The sequence below is a fragment of the Grampus griseus genome (assembly GCF_964374135.1).
Source record: "Grampus griseus genome assembly, chromosome: 11".
Taxonomy (NCBI): domain Eukaryota; kingdom Metazoa; phylum Chordata; class Mammalia; order Artiodactyla; family Delphinidae; genus Grampus; species Grampus griseus.
In genome coordinates this window covers 9,472,077-9,479,187 of record NC_139005.1, presented here as the reverse complement: position 1 = coordinate 9,479,187, position 7,111 = coordinate 9,472,077, and positions in this window count along the sequence as shown.

Below are 7,111 nucleotides of genomic sequence, written 5' to 3'. Positions count from 1 at the left end.
TCGTCATTTCTAGCCTGCTGACTTGACCAGGTTCGGGGCTGTAAAGTTCGGGGCTTGTCAGGCACTGTTTGCCTCTCAGGAAAGGGGCACTGAGGCATGGCAGGATTGAATTGGGTTCTGTTGGATCTCAGGAGATTTTTCCTGCTCAAATATTTATCTAACTGCAGAGTCAAAATGGCCTGTAAGCCAAAGCTGACTGTCCAACTGCAGCCCAACCCCCAGCCCTGGAGTGTTGGGAGCACTGTGTCACAAAGCAATAGGTAAGTTAGTTGTACCCACTCTGACCCCAAGGCTTGCTTTAAGAATTCAGCTGATCTGCCTCCCAGTTATTTCTGGAGTTCACCTGGGTAGTTCTCTGCAACCCATAACCTTTTCTGAGTCACAACCACCATCTGTCTTATGAAGTAATCTGAATTTGACATGGATGCCTCCAAACTTCCTAGAGACTTAGAAAGAGTCCTTCCAGCTCCATGTGTCCTCCAGTCAGATACGTGGGGCCTCAAATGTGGCTGCTCGGGTCAGGGCCATGCTGGCCTACACCAGGCCTTTACAGTGGTCGGCTGGAAACCAACTCTCTGGCAGGGGAGGGAAATCCCTGATTGGTAGCATTTACTGATTTCTGTGGTGTCAGTACTCCCATCACTGCTGATTAAAAGCTACCAATCTGATGTCACTCAGCATAGAGTTGGGATAGATGCACATGATTGGCTTTCTTCTGGGGCCAGCAATACACCAGCTGCAGCACACTGTCGTTTTGCACGTTTTATGAAAGGCACCCTCCACGTAGAGGGATTAAGAAAGGCTCCTCTCTGGGCAGACCTGCACCATACGTGTGACCCGGTGAGCAATGGCAGGCACCCTTTCCTCCTCACGTGGCTTGTTGAAAGGAACGTGAGGTCGATTTTAGGCCTCCTCAACTGGGTGCCTTTGTGCAATGCACATTCAGCACAACCTCACACAGCAGTCCCGCTTCGATTCATGATACTGTGTAATTAAGTAAAATGGATGGAATAAGGGAAAAGTGAGCCAGGTTACCTAGCAGCCTGAAAACCTGCTTATACAGATGATAGGATTACTGCCAGGTGGAACATTAACTTCTTAAAATTAATCTAGTTAATAGAAGGCCATTATTGCTAAGAAGAGCCCGCAACTATACACCATTCCAGGGATAGACATAATTATATAGCTAAAAAGACTTCAGAAACATGAGGCCTGCAACACTACATGTTTAGATTCCAGACCATTAAATATATTTATCGTTAGTGATTTAAATCTTAATAGTCAAACCCAGGCACACATGAATATTTAAAATTTAACGTAATTCTTTACTACTTAAGAAGTAGCTTCTCATAACTCTATTTAGCCTACCAATTACTCTGGAAATTATCCTCCCACTTTCTTACATATGAGGAAATAAGCCGAGAGAGTACATAATTCAAGGTGACGCAAAAAATGGATTCAAGACCAGTTCTGCCTAAATCTCATACTCTTTTTACTATGCTTATACAGACATACTTCAGTATTGTGAAACAGACAACCTGAAATGGCTCCAGTGAAGATATTTTATTTTTCATAAAAATATAATTGTACAATGCTCTTCAGAGAAAGAAAAATTCCTTCAATGCCCCAAAATACCATGTGATTTAGTAGTAATTTCCCTCTCTTTTAAAACTAAAAATGTAATTGATAATGTGCAACTGATTTCTTGTGAAACATCGCATTTACATTTTTAAATTTTATTTGCCTTTATTTTAACTAAGTCCAGTTTAAACCTATGCTTTTTGGAACAACCCAAATCAAGCCTACCAATTCAAAGATGATAAAATAAAATGCTAAACGGTGATGCTGATAAATGCTGTCAGTCAGCTGGTAAACAGTGATATGAACTTGCTGCAGCATGAAAGATCCTGATTTAGATACATTAGAAAGATTTTAGATACAATAGGAAAAAGTTTAAGAACTTCAACTATATCCTAAAATTTGATCTAGTCAAACTTATTTCATATTATACTCAGTTGCTCTAATATACAACGGATCTATGCTAAATTAACAACAGAATATGACTGGTCTAAATACGTAAATTTATTTTCCCCCTTACCTTCCTTTCTTTGGGAAAAGGAAAAAGGAAATATTACTCTGTGTACCCAGAGAGCAAGGAGAACAGCAGAACAGATGAAGGGGGACTGAGCTCGCTGACTCTTCCACCCGCTTCTGTTCTCTCTCAGCCGGTATGTTGTCCTTATAGGTGAGTGAGAGATGCTAGGATTTCAGCATGCTGCTCCTTAACTGGAATGGGGCAAGAAATGCTCCAGCTGTTTTAATCAGTGACGTTTATTAACATGCTTCAAGTGGCCAAAGCGTGCAATCAGCACAATACCCAAAGCAATCAGAACACTCCTTTTTAAAACCAAGAATTTTTCTCTCGGTTTGATCTACTCCAAAATACCAAATAGATAGGTTTAGGATTAAACTGAAATAAACTGTAATTTACTTTCACCCAAAATTACATATCGGCTACCTGAGGACAAAGTCACTGCTCTTGTAAAGATACTGAAGGGAAGGGGAGTAGCTCAAATGAGCCTAAAATTTAAAATCACAACCAGAGAAGAAACACTTCAAGCACAATGGGGACATTCCATTGAAGAGCCACATTCATTTGGAATGTTTGTTTTGAAAACAACTCTTTTGGGGAATTCAAAAGGTACTGAACAAAGCAACGTAGAGTAAGTCTTGGGCTGTTTTGCAAAATAAAAATATACATTTGAGTAGACCAGATGGCAAAAACATACCCATTACAATCTGAACACTATATTTAAAAAACTTAAATTCTGAAGGCCTGAATATTAACAATCTTTAATCTATCTATATTTGTGATCCTAAAAAGACATTAAATACTCTTAAACCCCCAGTCCTCCAAAACACAGAGAGGCCCAACAGACTGGGCTAGTGGTATATCAGTTGTCACACAGTACTAGACTAGAGATCTGAGTCTGCGACCTAAGCACAAGAGATCTTCAGGAACTCAGGCTTAGGGGAAGCACTTAATTCAAATGCATGGCCTCAGAGAAGGAGGGAGGTACCTCATCACCTGAAACTATGTGGTCCATCTCATGTTCCCCCTCACAGTCAAGCTAGACTATGATGCCTCCTCTTAAACTACTTCGTAAGAAAACACATATTGTTTGGAAGCCAAATGTTTGCTTCATTAGAGCAAAGAGCAATTACAATTTAGCAGCAACAGAGAACACAACTCCTGATTTAAGGACGGGAAAGAGAAGAGTGTTAAAGTGTCCCAGTGGGGACATCAAAAGATTCCCAGATCTGAGTGTATCATATTGAGTGTAACTCCTCAACCATCACTCCATTTGGTAGCCAGGAAGAAAGCAAAGTAGTTGTGGTGGGAACTGGAGGGAACTCCTCTGCCTTCTGCCCCTCCTGCCAGGCCCCCTGGCGACTCTGCTTCAGTGCTTCACTCCAGAGTGGAGGCATGGCCAGGGCTGAATCGGATGCACACCCACAGTGTGTTTCTCTCTGGCTCAGAATACATTCATAAGGAAACTCAAATCAGGGAAGAAACTAAGTGTTCTGGTTATGGCTACCGCCATTAGATCCACCAGCAATGTGTCCCTCATTTCGTTCCAGATCTCTTGAGGCAGAAACTCCATCTCAGCAGCTAATTTCATCCTATTTTCTTTAGAAAAATTCTCCAAATTAGGTGATTACAAAACGAAATGTGTGTGAACATTCACTCCTGCCCTCCCCATATACATATATAGACATACAATAGAAACACACTGTATGGGTTGTCAAGACGATGTATGTTACTGAAATGCCTAACAGGTTACTTCTTATTTAAAAATAAAGTTTGACTAATTATTCTCCAAGTACAGATTAGGCCCTAGCAAACCTGTATAAATACAGTTAGAAAAGACAGCAACAAAAGTTTTAAATAGAGGCTATCTTAAGGGCTTCCTTGATGGATTTTGTTAATGTGTACATTATTTAAAACGGGCATATCATTATGGATTATAAAAATAGAAATGTATAAATTTGTTAATACATATTCACAGCTTATGCTGGAATGGCTCACAGGAGAAATGGTTCATGCAGAAAATAAACATTACTCAAGTAAATATAAAGGAATAAGATTAGGTCCATAAAGGCTGAGAACTTATAGTCAGTAATCAGCCCATTTGGTTTCTCTTTGTAGGGCAATCAAAAACATGAAAGGAAGTGACACCTAAACACACATACACATACAATTACATGAATTACATGGAAAGAATATAAATTAACCAATAAAGCAATGTGGAATTGAGGTGCAAAAAATATAATCTTCACTCATTCTCTCTACTGTACTTTCAAGCATTGCAACATGTTAAATGCCATGGGTGGCAATACCAACCAGAACAGGTCTGAATGTCTGTAAATTTTCTAAGTGTTGAAAACTAAAGCAAAATCCTTTGAGATCTATGATCACACATTTTGGTAGAAATTGCAAATTTACAGAGATGACTGAGCAGTAGGTAGTAAATGGAGCCAAGAAGTACAATCTTGCCTATTCATCCTCCAATAAGAATCAGAATATTGGCTTCAATCACTGACTCATCATTTTATATGCTCTTCACCCTGAAAAATAAAGTTACCAATGTAAGAATGCTTTTTTTTTTTTAATATATTTATTTATTTATTTATTTATTTGGGGCTGCGTTGGGTCTTCGTTGCTATGCGCGGGCTTTCTCTAGTTGCGGTGAGCGGGGCCTACTCTTCCTTGCAGTACACAGGCTACTCATCTCAGTGGCTTCTCTTGTTGCGGAGCATGGGCTCCAGGTGCGTGGGCTTCAGTAGTGGCACGCAGGCTCAGTAGTTGTGGCGCACGGGCTTAGTTACTCCGTGGCATGTGGGATCTTCCCGGACCAGGGCTCGAACCCGTGTCCCTTGCACTGGCAGGTGGATTCTTAACCACTGCACCACCAGGCACAGGGAAGTCTCAAGAATGCTTTTAAAGTCAATGAAGTTCGGTTAATCTGTTTTAAAATGCATGCTTTTTTTTTTTTAATTTAGTATCTACGGGAAGGCTATTTTCAAATACAGACTGAAAGAAAACTGAACTGTTTTGGCTTTTTTTCATTAATTGAATTTAGATTAAGGCAAATGTTACCTCATCTAATAACAGCTATAAAAAGCCAATCCTTCAGTTTTATAAAAAAATTTTTAAAAGATAAAAAGTTTGTAACATTTCCTTATAACTATTTTCAAGTGCTCCCAAAGCAATCACAATGATGAAGAAATCAACATATGGCATCTTCATTCTAAAACCTTAACAGTTTGTCCAACAAATGGTGCTGAGACAACTGTATATTCACATGCAAAAGAATTAAGCTGGACTTCTATCTCTCACCATATAGAAAAATTAACTCAATAGATCAATGATCTAAATATAAGGCCTAAAACCATAAAACTCTTAGGAGACAACACAGGGCAAATCTTCATGACCTTCGATTTGGCAATGGATTGTTAGATATGGTACCCAAAGCATGAACAACAAAATTAAAAATGGTCTTCCTCAAAATTAAAGTCTTTTGTACACCAAAGGATACTATCAAGAAAGCGAAAAAACCTACAGAATGGGAGAAATATGTGTAATCATATATCTGATAAAGGTCTAGAATCCAGAATATATAAAGAACTCTTACAATTCAACAACATAATGAAAGACAATTAAAACATGGGCAAGGGACATAAAGAGACATTTTTTCAAAGAAGACATACAAATGGCCAACAAGCACATGAAAAGTTGCTCAATGTCATCAGTCATTAGGGAAATGTAAATCAAAACCACAATCAGATGCCACTTCACTAGGAAGGCTACAGTTTTCAAAAATGGAAAATAAAAAGTGTTGACAAGACACAGAGAAATGGGAAACTTCATATACTATGGTGGTAATGTAAAATATTTCAGCCACTGTGGAAAACAATTTTTGGTTCCTCTAAGAGTTAAATATAGGCACTTCCCTGGTGGTCGAGTGGGTAAGACTCCGTGCTCCCAATGCAGCGGGCCTGGGTTTGATCCCTGGTCAGGGAACTAGATCCCACATACATGATGAAACTAAGAAGTCAGCATGCCGCAACTAAGACCCAGCATAGCCGAAATAAAAATAAATAAATAAATATTTTAAAAAATAAATAAAAGTTAAATATAGAATTACCATATGACCCGGCAATTCCACTTCTAGGTATATACCCAAAACAACTGAAAACAGGTACTCAAATACATACTTGTACATGCATGTTTATAGTAGCACTGTTCACAATAGCAAAAGGTAGAAACAGATATCCATCAGTGGATAAATGGATAACAAATTGTGGTATACATATACAATGGAATATTATGCAGTCATAAAATGGAATGAAGTACTGATACATGCTACAAGGTGGATGAACCTGGAAAACATTATGCTAGGTCAAAGAAGCCAGACACAGAAAGTCACACAGTGTGATTCCATTTATACGAAATATGCAGAGGAGGTAAATCCATAGAGACAGAATGCAGATTCATAGTTAACAGGGGCTGGAGGGAGGGGGTAACAGCGAGCAACCTGCTAATGCATTTGGAGTTTTCTTTTGGGGTGATAAAATGTTTTCTAACCAGACGGAGGTGGTAGTTGTACAACACTGTGAACGTACTAAATTCCTCCGAATTGTGACTTTAAAATGATTAATTTTGTTATGTGAATTTCTCCTTAATTAAAAAAAAATCCTTACAGGTGATGGGCTACTGTACTAGATAGAGCCTGAACTAGGTGAGGACAGGTTCTACCATTATAGCTGTGTGACCTTGGGCACCTTACCAAACAGCACCTGTGCTATTTCTTCATCTATAAAATAAAAAGTACAATCATACTTCACACAATTACTGGAGGAAATAATTACGATAAACATAAGTGAAAATACTTTGTAAATCAAAATCAAAGGTATTGTTATTATTAACAGTAACTAGGGAATTCCCTGGCAGTCCGGGGTTAGGACTTGGCGCTTTCACTGCCGAGGGTGCAGGTTCAATCCCTGGTCGGGGAACTAAGATCCCGCAAGCCGTGCAGTGCGGCCAAAA